The sequence below is a fragment of the Thamnophis sirtalis genome, unplaced genomic scaffold, assembly GCF_051295495.1.
Source record: "Thamnophis sirtalis isolate CommonGarterSnake01/CBP01778 unplaced genomic scaffold, rThaSir2_p1.2 scaffold_5, whole genome shotgun sequence".
Taxonomy (NCBI): Eukaryota; Metazoa; Chordata; class Lepidosauria; order Squamata; family Natricidae; genus Thamnophis; species Thamnophis sirtalis.
Genome location: NW_028261385.1, coordinates 84,336,167 through 84,358,003, shown reverse-complemented (window position 1 = coordinate 84,358,003; position 21,837 = coordinate 84,336,167). Strand labels below are relative to the sequence as shown.

At 40.6% G+C, this 21,837-nt stretch overlaps 1 protein-coding gene across 3 annotated transcripts in view; it reads left to right on the top strand.

Annotated features, from left to right (window-relative positions):
- Positions 1-253: 253 nt before the first annotated feature.
- MOB3B (MOB kinase activator 3B) overlaps positions 254-21,837 on the top strand; it is a 91,336-nt gene continuing 69,752 nt past the window's right edge. Inside the window, exons 1-3 of one of the 3 annotated variants that reach the window (XM_087716137.1) lie at positions 254-629; positions 2,294-2,431; positions 5,959-6,071. The gene's annotated coding sequence lies outside the window, so the exon portion shown is untranslated. The remainder of the gene's footprint in view (positions 630-2,293; positions 2,432-5,958; positions 6,072-21,837) is intronic. The other 2 variants (XM_014061871.2, XM_014061873.2) reach the window with 2 other exon arrangements.

Genomic DNA, 21,837 nt, shown 5'->3' with positions numbered 1-21,837 from the left:
CAAAAATACTCTTGTTCTTTCGAGCTTTCCTCTCACACTACTACTGGGCCATTGCATAAGACTTCACCTTTTGCTTTTGCAAACATTTCCCGCCGTTCTCCACGGGTTCTGCTCCTTCTAACCAATAATCTCTTTCCTTCGCTGAAATTGAAGAGGAAAACTTTAGCGACGCTCCCTTCGGTCGGCTTGGCCCTTGCCAGGGGAGAGTGCAGTACTCAGCCGCGTCCGCCAGGGGAAACCTCGTCAACTCCTTTCGGTATCGAACGGCGCTCAACCGCGCGAGTCCCGCCGGAGTGCAAGGACGTTTGTTGATGTCGCGGCGGCGTTTCGCTGCGGGAATCCCCGTCTCTTTCTTATTTTTTTGGTCGCCGTGAAGTGCATTGTGCGACGCGGGTTAAGTGACCAACTTACCCATTGCAACAAACTCCCCAATTTTTTTGTTCGACTGGAGTTTTGATTTGGCTGGGGTTTGGGGTACCCCCCCCCCCCTTTCTCTCCTTGGAATTCCCTCTTTGGAGTTGATTTACTTGTGGTTGCAAACTACCGTCTCGGTTTCCGTCCAACATCCTTGCGCTGTGGAAGGAAGGACCAGAAAGAAGCCGCCGCTTATCCTATCGGGTTGAACGAAGGTAAAATCCCAAGGAATGTCTCCTGCTCAGGCTGATTCTCTCTAATAGCAGTCCCTTCTCTCTGGGATCGCTTCAGGTTCCTCTCGGAAATGGACCGGGGGGGATGGGGGGGAGAGGTGTGTGTTTTGTGTGTGTGTCTTTGCGTGCGTGTGTGATGATCTCGTCGAGGAAGCGGAGAAGGAGGGGAAAACTGCGCATCTTGAATTATGCAATATTGCGCCGTGAAAGTTTGGCTCCCCCACCGCTTTTCCTCGTCCTTCGCAAGGCTAATTTCAGGCGGCTCTTCGGAAGCTCGGCGGGACAGTCTTGCTCCTAAATTAGATTGAATTTGGATCGTCCCGGGCACATATTTTACTCGGAAGTCAGGCACCGGTTGCAATAGAAATGACACCCCCACCCCCCACCCCGAAAGGGTTGAGAAAGGATCGTGCTGTGGCTGGTTCTTTTCATGGGAATACCTTTAACCTTATTAGAGATAGTCCGCGACTTGCATCGGTTCGTTTAATGACCGTTCAAAGTTATAGCTGCATGAAAAATGACTTATGACCCCTTTTCACACTTTCCAACATAGTGGCATCCCCATGGTCACATGATCAATCAAAATTCAGATACTTGGCAACAGACCCATATTTATGATGATGGTTACAGTGTCCCAGGGTCATGGGATCCCCTTTTGTGACTTTTTGACAAGTATAGTTTTTTTATCGGAAAGCTGGATTTACTTAAGAACTGTGTTACTAACTTAACTGCAGTGATTCACTTAACTGTGGCAAGAAGAATCATAAAATGGGGCAAAGCTCACTTCACTGTCTCACTTAACAGAAATTTTGGGCTCAAAATGCCTTCAGTAGTTGTGGGAGCTTCATCATTGGAAACGTTCAAGAAGAGATTGGACTGCCATTTGTTAGAAATGGTGTAGGATCTCCTGCTTCAGAGTGTGTGTGTGTGTGTGTGTGTGTGTGTGTGTTGGACTAGATGACTTACAAGGTTCCTTCCAACTCTGTTAATTTGTTGTTAAATTGTGGTCCTAAGTCTGTACCGGTTTTTCCCAGAGTCTTTTAGCAACTGGGGCTGCTGATCCCTTTCTTCCCCTTCTCCTTCCCCTTCTTCTTACACTTCTAATTCCTCCTCCTTCCAATGACTGTAAAGAGCCTTTTGAATTAAGGGGAGGGGGAAGAGATTGTTGCTGGAGTCATGTGTTTAGCTGCTGCCTCCGCTCAGTATAGGAGGCCTTTTATAAATAACAAGATTAATTGCCTGGGAGACAGAAATTGCAACAGATTCAACACTTTTTTTGAAGCGGGGACATACACAGTAAAGGGATGTTGTAGCATTTGTGGGAGGATTAATGCCAAGGAGATTCGTATTTCAATTCAGGGGAAGTTGAGGGTCCCAATTACATTCCACACATCCAAATAGCCATGCCATTCTGGGAAAAGCAGGCTTAAAATAAATCACAATAAATCTTAACTAAAGTCAGTCAGTAGAAGTGGGTTGAAACCATTTTTTCTGGATCTTCTGTCAAGCATCTCAACACCTCCCTTTTTCTTCTGGATTTTGCTTTTTAAGCTTTTTTTTTCTTCCATTGGGATGAACAGCTTTTTTTTCAACCAACCTTCTCACAAAAAATTGCAAGTTTGACTTTATTTATTTATTTTGTGTAGCACAAGAGCAGCAAGTGGGCTATTGTTTAAAGCCCACATAGCCAGAGTTGAAAAGGACACAGTGGGAACAGTTCTGATCAAACTTTTGAGAACTCAGTTTGAAGAGAAGGACATTTGTTAAGAGAGAAGGCATAGAAGGTAACAAAAGAAAAAAGAAAACCCTATTTAGAAATTCTAGATTATCACATTCTGCTTCCAACTCTTTCTATTTTATACTATTCTGTTCTGTAACTTGCCTCTGTATATTTGCTTCTGTTAAGGGAGCTTGATTTTACTGCCTTTAGGGAATCCCAGACTGGTTCTTCAGGATCTGCTGTTTTAAATGCCCTTGATTTTTATCTCTGAAAGGAGGTGAAACCCAAAATAAAAAATGTCAACAAGGCCTCCTTTTCTGAAAAGTATGTGGATGTGGAGGTGGGGGAAGGCGCGGAGCTAGAAGATTACTGATTCAAGGCAAAATAATGATGATGAAACAGTGCTGTCCTCAATATTATTTAGCAGCCTTTTCCTAATTCATCTCTCCTCTTCCTAGACAGAAGGTGGGAATTTCACAACAGAACCTCTTTCTTAGCTGTTGTAATTGTGCTACTGAGGGAAAAAAGAGGCCCACTGCCAAAGCTTTGGGATTGGTGACCTGTTTCTCACCTTTCAAGCAATGCTTGTTAAAAATGGAAAGGATGTAGTAGGGCTACATAAATGGAAGCTAAAGACTGAATCAATGAAAAGCCTGACCTGGTTCAAGTCAGTAAATTTGGAGAAATGCAGCATTTGGAGAACTGCTGCCAACTTTGACTAAGGGAACCAAGTCAAGGGACTGGAATCCTTATTGGGCCTACTTTATAAGCTACTTTGCAACAATCAGTTAAAATATTTAAATATGAAAATGTGGAATTCTGTAACAGAGAATTCACAAGAACCTTGCTTATTAGTCTATGGTATAATTATGATTTTTCTGAGAAAATCTCAGATTGGATCGGTGGTGGGTTCCTACTGGTTCGGACTGGTTCGAACGGTAGTGGTTTGGTGGCCTGGGTCGCTGGAACAGGCAGCAACCCAGGCCTGCCACACCCACAAACAGGTTTTCCCGGCGGCGCCATAGGCAGTGCCATCTTGTTTTTTGCTTCTGCGCATGCGCAGAGCAATTTTTATTGTACTGAGCATGCGTGCACAGTGCACATCAAGTGCGGGCGGCACAGCCATGACCAAACTGGGTGTAGCGACTGCAGGAACCCACCCCTGGATTGGATGTTTGTAAGAAACTCTTATAAAATCTTTGAAAACAGTCCTTGCTGCTGGACTATGCTATTCCAAATTCTCTCCCTCCTTTAGCTTTACATAAAATAATCTAGGATTAGTGTAAGATTTTTAAGACAGAAAAGTGAATCTTTATATACAATGGCAATTCAGACCAGTCTTTGATTCATGTGGTGTAATCTGACAATATTGCTCAAGTGATCAAGAACAACTAAATCTACCTGTGTTTGAGTATATAATCTTCTCAATTAAAGTGTTTAAAAACTGGGCTGGGTAGAGGAACCACACATACAGTGCCTAGTTGCTACTTGACAGAACTACTAGAAGTGCACAGGTAAACATAATCTTCCAGATGAGAAAATATGCTTGTTACACATTTTTTTTTAATAAGATCTCTCTTCATCCCTCTTATTAACCTCTTATTGTTTAGGTAAGATTATTAATATACTTTGATATAGTTTTCAAATAGCTGTTTGCAAAATAAAGTAAGTAAGATAATTATCTGAATAAAGAACATTTAATTTTAAAAACCCTGATGCATGGAATGAAAAAAAAGGTTCATGGCCTTTTAACTCCTATTGTCAGAATTCCAGGTGGCTTAATCATATTCAGCACCATTTGTTTCTCATTCAGTACTCATTTTTAACTTCTGTTACCCACTTTTTGATGTCATGCTCATACCTTTTGCATTGAGGAAATTCTAGATACGCAGATGGAGCAGCTATGATTTGTAGGTTACTGGCACTTATGGAATTCTGCAAATTTTGAATTTTATTATATTGTAAATGTGTTTCTTTTTCATAGATGGACAATGTAAATAAATGCAGAGAATTTAGACCCCGAACCTTAGTTCCAACTGGATTTGACTTTCACCAAACCCATAAAATTTTTAACCTATACCACTATACCCAGCCCTGAACTAAATTTACTGTGATTGGTTTTGATCATCTTTTAACTATCCAACCTCATACCATTCAAGTAGGTAGCAAACCTAACTTTGTTTAGCTGGCTTTATTACCAGACATGTTTGATGAACTGTGTTTGGCATAGTGGATCTTAAATTACTTACCATATGTCTGCTAGTAATGGTTTGGGCATTTTTTGTCATTCTTCTTCCTCTGCATGATGAAATGTGCTCAGAGGGTTCCAAACTCTTCAAGTAATTTTCAGAAACCAAAAAACTTTTTCTACTGATACTTAGTTGTTTTGTAAATGTATAGATATAAGTAGATTCAAATCTATATGTTTAATTCTTGAGATTTTTTTAATTCTAAAAATAGCTGTGGTTTTTCTTTTTTGCTTTCTCTTTCTTTTTTATCACCTGGATATAGTTAATATTGCTCAGCTTTACCTTCTTGAATCATCGATGATTAATAACACTGATTAATAACACGGTGACATCTGAGATAATACTCACACTAGTAGAGCTTTTGTTCATTTAGTTATTTTTTTCTCCTTATCATACATTTTTCTTCTAAAGATTTTGATTAAGAAATAATTATTCTGCCAACAAATAATTAAAAGAAACTACAAGGGTTCTTACCTTGGATTGATTAATTTGTTTTTAGTTCCAAAACAATTGGTATCAGCTTTACTGACAGTAATCAGATATGATATGGACAATCAGTAAATCTTCCTTTTCCACATCATGTGCTGTCAATAAATTCTGTACAGCTACTCCTTGCAAAACTGAGGATATCTTTCTTTAAAATCCTCGAATGGGGATGATAGATAACTAATAATCTTGGGATGTTATAGGGAAAAAAATTACAATATAGTACAACTTTAATAAAATCTAATGTTTTCATAGCCTATAATGAAGTGTTTTTAAAAAATAAAGAAACGATAACCAATACCAAATAAACAGTAATATAGACATAATAGTACAGAATAATTTATTGAAGATTGTGAGTGCAAGGCTGGCTATGTCTATTTATAATAGAAATTGTCTGAGCAAGAACAAGATTGCACCATGCAGCTACTCTCTCTCTTTTATGAAAATTATTATGCTAGTACACATTACCTTCTAGATTCTTATTGACCTTGCAAATACTCAGATTTTGCAAGTTACACAAGGCAAATCAATATACAGGAAATATCCTGCAGATACTCAAATTTGCTTATGGTAAATTAGCCAATGGGGACGGTTTATTTTACTTTTCTGTAACTTGGATGCAGGCAATAAACTTTCCTTAGTGTACATAATGACATGTATTCTTTGTTTAGAATACACAAGGATAGATTTGCTAACTGGAGTTAAACTAGGGATCTGTGTAAAAACCATTCTATTTTGGGTAGTCTTAGTTTGGGCCAGCATGCATGAGGTGTGTTTTGGATGTTTTGATCTAGGCATACAGACCAAAATGTGACTCTTCCAGTTAGCATTGCTGTCAGGTTTTTTTTTTTTTTAGGTGCTGTGATGGAGTTTTGGATAAAAGCTGAAGGCATTTCAGGAGCACGTGGAATATCACTGATGTTGGGATAGTAAACAATGAGCTACAGAAGAAAGAAATTGCTGCAAAATGTCAGTAAACTCATTCCTGGACATTTTAAGCAATAAATTGTAGGGAATACATGTTTTTATTTTGCACCTATTAATGTTTTAGATTGATTACTCAGGTGACAACTTATTAACATAATAATACAGGAATGAATGTTATATACTGTGATTTATTCTGCTAGTTGTTAGTATATTATTGCAGTGTCCTGGGGTCACGTGACTCCCTTTTACAACCTTCTGACAAGCAAAGTCAATGAGGAAACCAGATTCACTTAACAACCATGTTACTAATTTAACAACTGCAATGATTCACTTAACAAATGTGGCAAGAAAATGGAGCAAAACTCAACACATTTATCACTTAGCAACATAAAGTTTGGGCTCCGTTATGGTCATACATTCAGGACTAAGTGTATGTGATTGCTCCCATGGCCTAGATCTCTCCAGGATTTACTGCACACTGTTTCACTTCAGGCAGTGTTTTCTTTCCTTTGACAGCGCTGTGGCCTACCCGAGGCTGCTCTGGGTAGCACGAGGCCTTCATTCTTGAAGCAGCATCAAAGTATGCTCTTCAATAGTCTCTGCACCCTCCAAAAACTACTCAAAAGGACTCCCCATTCTTGTTTGATTTGTGGAGGCTCCAGAGACGGCCCAAGAGTCGTCTTATGCAAATTCCACACACCGCGCAAGAGACGGTCCAGAGGTCTTTTACAAGAAGAGTACTCAACTCCTCTGCTCGTAATAAAATTCCTTAAACCACCAGGCTTGAAATTTTAGGCCTGGATAGCATTGAACTAGGCTATCTATATTCTGACCTGAGCTTAGTGCACAAGATAATCTGCCATAACGTCCTACCTGTTTATGACTAATTTTACTTCAACTGCAATAACACAAGGTCTATCAATAGATACAAACTAAATGTAATCCGTTCTCATCTTGATTGCAGGAAAAACAATTTCAGCAATTTCAGTGTAGTAAATGTGTGGAACACTCTACTTGATCCTGTTGTTAGTTCCTCTAACCCCCATACTTTTTACCTTAAGCTGTCTACCGTGGACCTTACGCATTTCTTAAGAGGTTCCTAAGGGGGCGTGCATAAGTGCACCAGCGTGCCCACTGTCCCTGTCCTACTATCCCATTTATATGTATTCTTTTTATGTATTTATGGCTATGTTTTGCTTATTTATATGCATTTATTTGTGCCATTTTTTTCATGTGTTTTGATACTTGTTTCCTTGTACTTGTTGACAAATAAATAAATAAAAGAAATAAAGAGTATGCCATGCAAGAATCTTGCATAGCTTCTGAAATCCCCCATCCAAATCATGCAAGAATGGGGTATGATTTTGAAAATAGTATCTCAATTTTTTTTACACTGGGAATGCTTAAGTTTCCATTTAGTCATTACCCATTTGTACTATCCAACTATGGCAGCACCATGTTATTAGTGTCAAGGATCCAGTTTTTTAGAAGTGGTTGAAGCATCACTGTTGGTATGATGGCCCAAAGGAATTAGACACGATGCATGCTATCATGTACATGATGGCTTTGCAGTACCAGCGATTCAGAATAGTAGATTCTGATCCCATTCCATAGGTTTCGTCCTGAATAATTAGATCTGATACATCATCTTCAGAAGGTGTTGGTCCCCTTCCTGTATCACCAATGCAAGGAGAAAATAACAGGACATCCCCCTCAAATGTTTCATGCAATCAAGTAATTAAAATTACTTTAATACAAGTAGTCTTTGACTTTATAACAGTTTATTTAATGATGTTCGAAGTCACAACAGCACTGAAAAAAGTGACATGAGTGTTTTTCACACAACCATTTTAGCATTTCCATGGTCACATGATCAAAATTTAGATGCTTGGCAACTGACTCATATTTATGATGGTTCCAGTGTCCCAGGGTTAGGTAATCACCTTTTGTGATCTAAGAAGCAAAATCAATGGGGAAGCCAGATTCACTTAACAACCGTATTACTAACTTAACTAACAACTGCAATGATTCACTGCACAACTGAGGAAAGAAAGGTCGTAAATGCGGCAAAACTGTCTTGCTTAGCCACAGAAATTTTGGGCTCAATTGTAGTTGTAAATTGATGACTACTTGCACAATTATGTCTGTAATAATTATGGCTGTGTCTAAACGAAGGTTTTTAAAGAATGAATGAAACCGTGATCACACAGAAGTCCCATTGTTCAGTCTTTCCTTTTTGTTGCTAAAGAACCAATTTAAAGGCTGAGAGTTGACACATTTCATCCATCCAGTGTTTGGAATATGTATATACATTATACATGAATTTCCAGAAATATGCAATAATTTTTTTAGCAGCAATCCATGCATAGGAATGCCAAAATTCTTCATAAATTCTATTTTTGGTATATTTTTTTAAAATACAGTAACATCTTGAAATCATAACTTGTTTCCAAGTGCCTCATTCATATACTAAGAATGAGCAATATTACAAATTCAGCCAAAAATATGATGAAAATGCATTCAAATTCATTACAACTAAAATATAACTAACACTATTTAAAACTCATTTTTTGATAAATCTCACTTTAAGAATAACAAATATTTAACTTTTTTTAACAACATAAGCCCATTGATTTTGGAAAATATGAAACTTCTAATTCTCTGTTCCATCCAGATTGATTTTAGGAAAGTTTATAAATTATCAGGAAAAATAAATTGCTAGCTTAGCTGCTTAAATATTTTTTTCCTTGCACAAAGAAAATTTTAGGGGTTTCTGAAGTAGCCATCAGGTCCAAGCACAAAACATAGTAAATGTTTTACCAGAATACATTGCCTTTTTTTTACAAGTCAAATTTCTTTCTATAGCTTTTCAAGAGTTTTACAACTATTAACAGTTACTTGATCAAAGGTAACACTCCTATTCAGGCGTGGGCTGCTGGGGGTTCGCAGGGGTTCGGGAGAATCTCTAGCTAACATTCTGTGCTGTTCAGAGAACCCCTAAATCAGGGGTAGGTTCTGGCTTCTTCTACTGTTAATTCACTCAGGGACGCGCTTCATGTGAGCGTGCATGTGCAATAGGTAAAAAAAGGCTGCGCATGCACAGAAACAAAAATCAAGATGGTGGTGCCTATGGCATGGCCGGCCGAGTTACTACCTACTCGGCTGAACTGGTTCAAACAGGTAGGAACCCACCTCTGCCCCAAATCTCCTGGCTGGCCTCACCCACCCTGCTCCTCTCAGGAGTCACCACTCAGCCCATTTTGGATGCAAGTAAGTGCAGGGCACGCATGGAGGCTCGAAGAGGGCAAAAAACGGGTCTACCGTAAGTTTGGGAAGGCCGGAAATGGGCCCATTTCCAGCCTCCAGACGACCTCTGGAGCCTGGGGAGTCTGTTTTCTCCCCTCTGGGCGCTCTGGAGCAATGTTCCCTCTAATTTTTTTTCAGTGAGCAGAAAAGTATAGTGTTTGAGCGGCATATTTTCATGCCTGAGCACCTGAATTTTTTTCAAAGATGTCACCTAAGACAACAACTAAATCAGTATTATTTGAAACTCAAAGTTATGTTTATTCAAGGTACTCGCTTAATTAAAAGTGTTATATAATATCAGTATCACTTAACAACGGTCCTGCTTAGCAACCAAAATGTTGGCTCAGAAACTCTGGCATTGAAGCATGCAAGTCTTAAAACTGTCATGGGGGCCAGTTATCCCTCCCCCTTCCTCCTCCGCCGTGCTTTTGAGGAGCCATTTGGCCGCGGGAGCTAGTAGGAAGGCAGCGGAGGGGGCGGGAGGAGGAAAAAAGGCCTCATGGCTTCTCAAAAGGATAGCGGAGGTGGAGGTGGCAGCAGGGGTAACCCAGAGCCCAGCTGAGGTGCTCCGAGCGGAGGGGGAGGCACCGCCGCCACTGCCATGGGCGGGGGCGCCTGCGGGAGCTTTGGAGGCTTCACCTCGGCTGCAGTGCTGGGCAGCAAATAATGTTGGTGCTGTTGGAGGAGGAGGAGGCGGCAGCAGATATTCCCCTCAGCTTCCAGAGCCTGTGACAGAAACCACTGCGCGCAGTTAGAAACGGCTTAGAGGGAACAATGCTCTGGAGCCCAGTGAGGGCAAAAATGCCCCCCCCCCACCATGGTGCAGAAGGCCAACTAGGCCACGCCTACCATGACTACACCCAGCCAGCAACTGGGCAAAGAATGCCTTCCTATTTGCAATTATAACAGTGGTGAAAAAAAATAACTTTAAATAAATTCCTACATTTATGACCTTTGCAGGTCTATAAAGCCAAGAAAGCTGAAGTAAGCACAGTTGCTGTTTAACTTAGCTACTCTTCTATTTAACAATTGAGTTGTTGGTTCCAGTTGTGATTGCTACTGTAAATATATTGCACAAATGTGTTTGAATGGTTTCAAAGCTGCAAATATAGTAGAATTTTTTACTACATTTACAACCAAGATTTGCCAAGAGTTTTGAACTGCCAAATGATTCAAACTCTAACTTTTAATTAAAATTCTCAGCCATTACCACATGGTCCAATTGTAAACTAAAAATATTTTAATCAGTTATGGTATGTAAATTGTATGTTTTATATCTGGTTGCTTTAAATAAAAAAAATCAGAGCCACCTATTATCAAAAATTGCATGTATTCTTTTTCATTATTTCTTTTCCACAACACCTCTCCCCATTGTTACTGCAACATTTACAGTATGTATTCCTGATTAAGTATTCCTGATTTAGGGAGGATTCTTATAAGTATAAATTGGCCTAGTTTGCACTAAACCATAATATAGTTTATTGGTTTTGGCTTAATGTACTCCGTGGATCTGATCTTTGTGACTTGTAAATACTAACTAGTGGTCTAATATGTCAACCTGACTATTGTGAATAAACAAACAACCCATGATTTAAATAAATAGCAGTTTATCACAACTTGTAAACACAATTTTAGTAAGTTTAAATTACAAATTTACCGTATGAAACAAACATACCTATAACCCAAGGTCAAATCACAGTTCTGTTAATTATATATTGATTATCTTACAAAATAAATTGACAGTATTTAAGACAATGAGAAACACGTTTATTCAAGTGCATCTAATTAATACAAAGCTAAGAGCTTGTCTGTCAGAGGGTTTTAGTTGCCTTTGTCATGGAAAAAATAGAAGTGAATAGTCCTCGTTTACCAACTACTGGTTCAGTGGCCATTCAAAGTTATAGTGTTATATTTATGTAACACTTTTATATAACACCATTATAAAAGGAGACTTGCCACTGGTCCTCAAATTTACAGCCAATGTAATGTCATGTAATTCAGATTTGGCTGCTTGGCAACTGACACACATTGACGATGGTCACAGCATCCTGTGATCATGTGATAGTTATTTATGAGTTCCACAACCTGGTTCCAACAAGCAAAGTCAATGAGAAAACTGGCGTTGTGTGATGTCATGCTAAATGATTGAGGTGATTTTCTTAACAACCGCAGACAGAACAGAGAAACTGATGTAAGTCAGGCATGGCATTGTGATTTTTTTCACATTACAACTGGGTCATTTAGCAATGGAGTTGCTGGTCCCAATTTCAGTTGGTAAGTGAGGACTACTGTTCTAGCAAAAGTCTACAATTTCTTTTTAAATTGCTTTTATGTGTGAGTTGTTCACCTTGGTTATTTCCCCAAAACTTTCAAGACTATATACTGGTTTTCAGTCAACTCCTGTCTATACATGCAGCTATAAAACTTGTACTTGTTGCAGAAATGTCAGATAATAAATTAAATAAATATCTTGGTCATGTTCAACTCTGCAGGCACTGCTGGGTCACAAAAACCTTAATCTTCATGACGAAAGATGAATGTCGTTAAAAAAATACATTATCAGAAAGGAAATGATTTTTGTTTTTAATGTGTTCATGGCAACATTCACCACCTATCATGATTTTGTATCCCCAGGCACGTTGAACTGGTGTGCTCAGTTTCTTTCAAACTTAGTACACTGTTTTACAAACATTAATTCCAGGGGAACTTTTCACAAATCACGCATCGGTATAAAGTGTATAAAGCAAGGCATATTTGCGAAAATGGATATTGTGATTTCTAAACCAAGTTTTATAGCATGTTTTTAGGTGCTGATGTTCTTGTGATGGTATATCAACAAACTACTCTTAAATCTCAGAGTAGCTTATGAATCCTGTGTGACCAAGCATTTTCACAATTCCCTGGATAAACATCTTCAAATCTATGACAGTTGTGCAAAAAGGAGAAAGTGCAGTTCCAGTGTATATTTGTTTTATGGTTAAATTCATTAAGGACTCTTAAAAGCTCTTTCAATGTAAAAGTTCAGCATACGTGTTTAAGGATAAAATGGAATTAATAATAAATTACACTGGCTTTTCAATAGACCAACTCATAATTGTTCTTCATAAATATGAAGTTGGCAAACATACAGTAGCTGCAGCAAAATGCATGGCTAATTGAAACTGCTACTGTTCTGAATGGTGTAGGTCAGTTCCAACATTGGTGTTTATTATGTCCATTGATATCCTGAGCGAAGGGATAGAAAATATTGCCTGTTGGAAAATAGGTGAAGAGTTAGTGCCATTATTGTAGTTGGTTGAGAAAACTGCAGAAAAGTGTTGTACAGGTAGAACTTGACTTACTACCTCATGTGGGACTGGAATTTCCATTACTAAGTGAGGTCGTTGTTAAGTGAGACATCCAATTTTATGATCTTTTTTTTGCCATGGTGGTTATGTCAATCATCCTAATTCATTATGTGAATTACATGTTCGTTATGTGAATCCAGTTTGTCCGATGGGCTATGTTGGAAGCCAGCTGGGAAGGTCACAAATGGGGAATCACGTGATCCTGGAGGATGCTGCAAATTCATGCTCATTTTTTTAATCATTTGATTTTATTTGTAGGCCGCCCTTTTCCCTGAGGGGACTCAGGGCGGCTCACAGAAAACCAGGGAGGGGGGAATACAACACTAAGACGACAACACATAATAAAATAATAAGCAACATGCATACAACATTCGGGCGGGGTAATGGTCCTTATCCCCAGGCCTGACGGGCGAGCCAGTTCTTCAAGGCTGTGCGGAAGGCCTGGACGGTGGAGAGGGTGCGAATCTCTACGGGGAGCTCGTTCCAAAGGGTCGGGGCCGCTGTTGAGAAGGCCCTCCTCCTTGTGGTTGCCAGCCGACACTGGCTGGCCGATGGAATGCGGAGGAGGCCTAACCTATGGGATCTTATAGGTCGTAGGGAGGTAATTGGTAGAAGGCGGTCTCTCAAGTATCCAGATCCACTGCCATGTAGGGCTTTATGGGTGATCAGTAGCACCTTGAAGCGCATCCGGAGATCGACAGGTAGCCAGCGCAGCTCGCGGAGGATAGGTGTAATGCGGGTGAATCGGGGTGCACCCGCGATCACTCGCGCGGCTGCGTTCTGCACTAGCTGAAGTCGCCGGATGCTCCTCAAGGGCAGCCCCATGTAGAGCACGTTGCAGTATTCCAGCCTAGAAATCACGAGGGCCCGAGTGACTGTTGTGAGGGCCTCCCGGTTCAGGTAGGGTCGCAACTGGCGCACCAGGCGTACCTGGGCGAATGCCCCCCTGGTCACAGCCGCTATATGATGGTCGAATGACAGCTGTGGATCCAGGAGGACTCCCAAGTTGCGAACCCTCTCTGAGGGGTGTAAAATTTGACCCCCCAGCCTGAGTGTTGGATTAGTGGCCAAATTTTTGGGAGGAAAACACAACAGCCACTCGGTCTTTTCTGAGTTGAGCACAAGCTTGTTAATCCTCATCCAGTCCATGACGGCTTCAAGCCCCCGGTCCATTACGTCAACCGCTTCATTGATTTGGCACGGGGCGGACAGATACAATTGAGTATCGTCCGCGTATTGATGGTATCTAATCCCGTGCCTACGGATGATCTCTCCCAGCGGTTTCATGTAAATGTTAAATAGTAGGGGGGATAAGACCGAACCCTGCGGCACCCCATATTTCAGGGGCCTTGGGGACGATCTCTGCCCTCCCACTAACACCGACTGCGACCTGTCCGAGAGGTAGGAGGAGAACCACCGTAACACGGTGCCTCCCACTCCCACCTCCCGCAGTCTTCGCAGAAGGATACCATGGTCGATGGTATCGAAAGCCGCTGAGAGGTCAAGGAGGACCAGGATGGAGGGATATCCTTCATCTCTGGCTCTCCAAAGATCATCCATCAATGCGACCAAGGCGGTTTCAGTGCTGTAACCGGGTCTGAAGCCTGACTGGAAGGGGTCTAGGTAGTCTGCTTCCTCCAAGGACCGTTGGAGCTGGAAGGCCACCACCTTCTCAACAACCTTCCCCAAAAAGGGGAGGTTGGAGACCGGGCGATAGTTGTTAAGGACAGCTGGATCTAGGGATGGCTTCTTCAGGAGGGGTCTCACCACCGCCGCTTTCAGTGCGGCGGGGAAGTTCCCCTCCCGAAGAGAGGCGGTTACAACCGCCTGGATCCAGCCTCGTGTCACCTCACTGCAGTTAGAAACCAGCCATGAGGGACACGGATCCAGAGCACAGGTGGAGGAACTCACAGCTCTCATGGCCTTGTCCACATCCCCGGGGGTAACCTCCTGAAACTCAACCCAGAGCTGTTGTACTTGGTCCCCCTGAGTCTCGGCTGGAACTGCGGGTGTGGAGTCCAAGTCCGTCCGAAACCGAGCAATTTTGTCCGCTAAGAATTGGGCATATTCTTCAGCTCTGCCCTGCAAGGGTTCCCCCGCCTCCCTTTTGTTCAATAGGGAGCGGGTTATCCTAAACAGGGCGGCTGGGCGGGACTCAGCGGATGCGACCAGGGAGGCTATGTGTGATCTTTTAGCTGCCCTAAGTGCCCTAGTATATTCCCTGGTGCAGGTGGTTACCATTGCTCGGTTCGATGCGGACTTATCGGACCTCCAACGGTGCTCTAGGCATCTCCTCCGGCGCTTCATCTCCCGGAGCTCCTCGGTGAACCAAGGGGGTCTCCGGGATCCGCCGCCTCGGAGGGGCCGCAGTGGCGCAATCCGGTCGAGGGCCTCTGACGCTGCCGAATGCCACGCAGCAGCCAGAGTCTCTACCGGACTGTGGGCGAAAGTATCAGGAATAACCCCAAGCTCTGTCTGGAACCTTACTGGCTCCATAAGACGCCTGGGGCGGAACCACCTGGTCGGTTCCTCCTCCCTACAGTGGGGGTTTGGCCTCCGGAAGTCGAGCCTCAGTAGGCAATGGTCTGACCACGACAGGGGTATGATGTCACTCCCCCTCAGACCAAGATCACACATCCACTGCTCCGAGAGAAATACGAGGTCAAGCATGTGTCCCGCTGAATGGGTTGGGCCTCGGATTACTTGAGTCAAGCCCATGGCTGTCATGGAAGCCATGAACTCCTGCGCCCCATCAGAGTTTTCACCGAGCGACGGCAAATTAAAGTCCCCCAGGACCATCAACCTAGGGAACTCAATTGCCAGCTCGGCTACCGACTCGAGGAGCGAGGGGAGGGCTGCTGCAACGCTGTTGGGAGGCAGGTACGTTAGCAGCAAACCCACTTGACCCTTGAGGTCCAACTTTAACAGCAAAGACTCACACCCGACAATCTCCGGAGCAGGGACCCTACGAGGAACTAACGACTCCCGGATAACAGCGGCCACACCCCCACCCCTTCCCTGGGCTCTCGGCTGATGCAGCACCTGAAAACCTTCTGGGCACAGTTCTACAAGGGGGACTCCTCCCTCTGGGCCCAGCCAGGTCTCAGTAATACATGCCAGGTCTGCCCTCTCGTCTAAAATTAAGTCCCGGACGAGAGGTGCTTTATGTACAACAGACCTGGCATTTAGCGACAACAGCCTGAGACCAGGGTCCTGATTACTTGCGCCATCTGGTCTTGGAGTGGGGCTCCTAGGGCCGGAAGGAGGGATCTCTGTGATGTAGCGAACCCTCCTTCCCCGGTAATGGCCTGCCCTAAAGTCCCCGCCGTATCTGCCCCTCCCTGTCACGACCGCAATACCCCGACCCTCTCCCGTATCTTTAGTCCCCTCAGCCTTGCTGGTTGCCAAGTACCTGAATTTTGATCATATGATTGTTGGGATGCTGCAGTTGTTGTAAGTGTAAGAAACAGTCGCAAGTCCCTTTTTTCATTGCTGTCACAACTTTGAACAGTTGCTAAATGAATAGTTGTGAATCGAGGAATATTTGTAGCATATTAATCAGCTGTTTTGTTTCTAACAGCGGCCAGCTTGGCCAGCTTTTAAGATTTCTATACAGGTAGTCCTCGACTACCATTGAGGAAATGACTGACAGTTCATTTAGTGTCCATTCAAAGTTACAATGGCACTGAAAAATGTTACTTATGACCATTTTTCACAGTTACGACCTTTCCAGCCTCTCCATGATCCAAATTCAGATGCTTGGCAATTGGTTCATTCTTACGACCATTGCTGTGTCCCAAGATCATGTGGTCACCTTTTGTGACCTTCTGAGAAGCTAAGTCAATGGGGGAAGCCAGATTCACTTAACAATCAGGTTACTGACTTATCAACTACAGTGATTCACTTAACAATTGTGGCAAGAAAGGTCGTAAAATGGGGCAAAACTCACTTAACAAATGTCTCAGCAACAGAAATTTTGGGTTCAATTATGGTTGTAAGTTGAGGATTATCTGTACTTAAACAGGATATGAAAGCAGATGCTTTGCCTTTTTGCATACACTTCTTCCTTTTATATTTCAATATATTGCCAACAATTTTATTTAAATTTAATAATTAGGTTAATTAGGTAGACTATATAATTAGATTGACTTGTTCACGAATCAGATGTCCTCTATATCTTCTCGAACAATAAACATAGATAGTTATTATTTTGGACTGAGGAAGAAGGATGTTATAGATCAGTTCCCACATCTGGAGGATATCACATTGAGAAAGATTACAATTCTAAATCTCTTTGGGGTTTAGGGTACTACTTTTCTCACTCCCTGAGTAATATTGTTACTGAATGTACCTGTTAAAAAGGACTCCACTGGAGGTTCTCTCTGATAATTGCTGGACATATTAAAAGAATTAACATGAATCTCAATAAAATAGGAGAAGAATAGAGGGTAGGATGTATTGCTGCATTAGAGCAGAATTTTGTGGAAGGATATTTTCACTATCTGATTAATGAGAGGAGTGTTCAGATGATTGAGGAAGGGATGTTAGTAGCTGAATGAATTCAGTTGTCTTTCAATAAGCTTCCAATATGCTTAAAATACAGTGTGACAACTAAATCTAGAACCTGATGGAATGATTTTGCAGCCATAATTCTCCTGTCCTTTGACAAATCTTTGGTTGACTGGATTCATTTATGAGCAGAAAAATGAGTGATATGTTGGTTTCTATTGCTGTGCTCCTGTATTTTATCTGAGGCAAAGGAAATGTCCAAGTTTAGTAAAGTTAGGATGCTGTAGATATGTGTTTTGTTCCTTCAATTAAAAACTGGTACAGTGTACTAGGTAGCAATATCAATTAGGTAGTTCTTTTTCAAATTTTTTGTTAACCATGAAAAGCACCAACAGTTGTGGCAGTTCTTAAGCAGTATAAAGATAAAGGTTCCCCTTGCACATATGTGCTAGTCGTTCCCGACTCTAGGAGGCGGTGCTCATCTCCGTTTCAAAGCCGAAGAGCCAGCGCTGTCTGAAGACGTCTCCGTAGTCATGTGGCCGGCATGACTAAACACCAAAGGCGCAGGGAACACTGTTACCTTCCCACCAAAGGTGGTCCCTATTTTTCTACTTGCATTTTTATGTGCTTTCGAACAGTTAGGTTGTCAGAAGCTGGGACAAGTAATGGAAGCTCACTCCGTTACGTGGTACTAGGAATTTGAACCGCCGAACTGCCGACCTTTCTGATCAACAAGCTCATTATTTTTTCTTTATATACACTGAGAACATAGGCACCAAAGACCAAATTTTGTGTGTTCAATCACACTTGGCAAATAAAGAATTCTATTCTATTCTAAATGGAGTTTGAAAGTAATGATTTAGTCTATTTGTGCTGAATTCTGGTTTTAAAGAAAGCAATGTTTCTGTAATAGAGCTATTGATTTTTTAAGATAATATTTTTAAAGCATGATTTCAAAAATTATTTCTAAAATAAAATTGAAATCAGTGGTCACTTCCCCTAACATAAGCAGGTATTATTTACATTAAGTTATAAAATGAAAATAAGATAAAGAGGAAATTATTCTGTAACTTAAGTTATTATCTAAACCTTAACTTACTACCTAAATTAAAATGCCAAATAACATCATTATTATTAAAAGGATAACTTTTATTGCTATGCTACAACAATTATGTATAATATGCAAATTTTATTTTATTTTCAACTGGTATAATCTATTAATGTCTCAATTATTTTCTTGGCCAAGTTGTATTAAATTTGGTTTATAGATGAATTTCTGAATTTCTGAATGTCTTATCGTCTATAAATCTGCAAGATAACTTATGAACATACATAATAACCTTAATATTCATTTAATAATAATATTCATAACATTAATTTTATAATAATATTTATAAAATATTAACTTAATAATTATAACATATTAATTTAATATTGATGTTTATAACATTAAATCAATATAGATTTTTATAAATATTGATCTAATATTAATATTTGTTAAATATAATTTAATTAATATTTACTCCCTTCTCAGATACTTTATATATATAAAGCACACTTAAAAGTTACCTTAGAGCTTGTTAAGAAGATGGGTTATGAACAGCATGCATCCTTTAATTTCTGAATGGATTATTTCCCAGGAACAACTACAGTATTGCTTCACAGTTAGGAAATTGTTCATTCTTTGAAAATATCTCTTCACTTTTAGAGTTAGCAAATAAGATGTCACGTTGTGACACTTTCTTGGTCCCTTGTGCACCTCAGTTGCATTCAAGCATGCTTGTAGGTTCTTCATTTGCTCGTAAAGGGCATTCTTTAGGTTTTCGAAACATGTTGAGTTCCAGGCATGGTCGGAAGGGGCATTTGAAAGAAGGCAAGAAATCTGTTGGAGGAGCTCATTGATTATAACTGCATTGTCTCTATTACTGACTTCAAGAACTTCCAGAGGAAATCCGAAGTCTGTCAGTTCATATATGCATTGCAGCGGTATTTCTTCATTTGTTCTGCAGAGATGAGGTAGGTTATTCTGGATCAGTTGCTTCCACTGAGCATGAAAGATAGAGCATCTGAAGACCAAGAATTGACCTGGTTTTGCTAAGAGAACTAGCACAAGGCACACTTTTAAGATATAGTTATGAGTGACGGTGATCATGATGATAGTGGAGACTTGTGTTTCTTGAAGTCTCTTTAAATACATTTTGGAGTCGTATATTATCTGTCTTCCTCGTTAATTTATTAATCATAATATAGTTTCTTCCGGGTTCGAAATGCCTTTAGGGCATATTACTTTGTGTTCCTCTTAACTGAGGACTAGCTGAGATTTGGAATGGTTTTCTCCCCACCCTGCCAGTCTTCTACATTCTTAAACAAATTTGGGTCACAATATTTACCATGGAAAATGCATTGGGACAGTACTTCCCAAATCTAGGTAAATTACACCAAATTGGGCAAAAATGTTTTTTTGGGGTGGGGGGGGTGTAGATGAATCTATTACTCGTCACAACAGGGACATTTAACTTCAAGAATGCCGTGAGTACTAAACTCCATTAAAAATATCCCCAAATATTCTTATTAAGTTGAAAATTGATGAAATTTATCAATGATAATTTGTTGAAATGAAATAAATATCATTCAATTATATTATTTTGATTATACAGGTGATCCTCAAATTACTGCCATTCAAAATTACAGTGGTGCTGAAGGAAAGGACTTACTACTACCTACATCAAAGTTAAATAAGACTTTTCAATAAGCATCTTTGCGAATGAAGGGAAAAGATTGGGAAGCATTGCATTAGGAGAATCAAGGACTTGGGGAAAGCATTACGTCCTGTATGGGAATGATCTGTGGATAATAGAATCAGAGATAATAGGTATGTCAGGCCTGGAAGCCATCTTTTGCAATGGGCGTTCAGACCTGCCACATTTACTGCTGTGGGAAATTGGGAGGGGGGAATATATGGAGTGGGCTAGATATAGCCAAAATAACATTCCTTTCTTAGAGAGTCATGGACGTCTTGCCTTGCACCTGGATTGGTGTGACTGGGAGGCATCTCCAGTTGGGATGGTGCCTGATTGGATCATGTGATGGACATGTGGGTGCTGGGGTAGGGACTTTCTGGGTGGGGAAAACCTGGGAACTTTCAGATTTGGATTTTCCCAGATGTGCCAATATGAGATCTCTTAATAAAATGGAACTTTGAGGAACCTCAAGCTTGGAGTCTTCTTTCATTGGGGATGTTAATTGGATCCCTGACAAAGTATATTTAAGGCCAAAACTATGGAGATCAATGGAATGAGGGTGGGGGGAAGGGGAAAAAGAATTGACATATTTATGTTAAGTATGTCCATATGAATGTTTATAAGAATGTGTTTAGAGAGTAACAGCCAGTGGTGGTGCAATGGTTAGAATGCAGTATTGCAGGCTAACTCTGCCAACTGCCAGCAGTTCGATCCTGACCGGCTCAAAGTTGATTCAGTCTTCCATCCTTCCAAGGTCAGTAAAATGGAAGGCCCAGATTGTTGGGGACGACATGCTGACACTGTAAACCATTTAGAATTTGGAACAAATAAATGGGGGGGGGGAGGAATAATAATTTTTGAAGGAATTGATCTATGAGTAATCTTCCTCTTAATTTTGTAGATTAAATTCCTTTTAAATCCATTTAATTAAAGATCATTTGCTGAATTAAGTTCCGCCACCAATCATTTTTTTTGTATTTTATAGAGTACAAAAAAGAGTTCAGAACTACAAAAGATAAATAATAAAACAGTCAAGCTAATTGAGAAACAAAAAAAAAGAAAGAAACCCATTTGAAAAAATAGCAAAAAAATGAAAAAGTGTCAGATATTAAGGCTGATTGATTATGTGCCATCAAGGCATTTTTGACTCCTAATGATCTATCCCTAAGCTGTTCTTTCAAGTCTCCCAGTAGCATACACATTGCCACAGTAACAAGCATCTACCTTGCTGTTGGTCATTTTCTTTTTTTTTTCCTTCCCCCTTTCCCAGCATAAGAGCCTTTTTGAGAGAGCTGAATCTTCACAGAATGTGCCTGAATAGGATAATTTGAACCTGCAGTGAGAACTTTCTAAATGATTTTTTTGATGGTTCATTGATTTATTTTCTTGCTGACCATGGTATTTGCAGAAGTTTTCTCCAACACCAAGTACTAAGTCTATATACATATACATATACATATACATATACATATACATATACATATACATATACATATACATATACATATACATACATACATACATACATGCAATCATAAAATGCAAAATCACTTGACACCACCAAGTTACAATGGCAGTTTGCTGCGGTCATTAAGTGAATCATAGTCATTAAATTTAATGTCATGTGTTCACGATTTGCAAAATCCTGCAATTTTTCCATTGACTTTGCTTGTTGGAAGCCAGTTGTGAAGGTCACAAATGGTGATCATGTGACTATGGGATGTGGCCAACATTGTAAATGTGCACCGGTTGCCAAGGTGCCAAATCGTGATCACATGCCTCTGGGGATACTGCAACTCTGAGGACCAGTCATTAAGTCTCAGTATTTAACACTGTTGAATGAATGCTTGGTGAGCAAGGACCATCTGTATAGCAGTTGGCAGCAGGATTGCTGTTGCAAAGTCA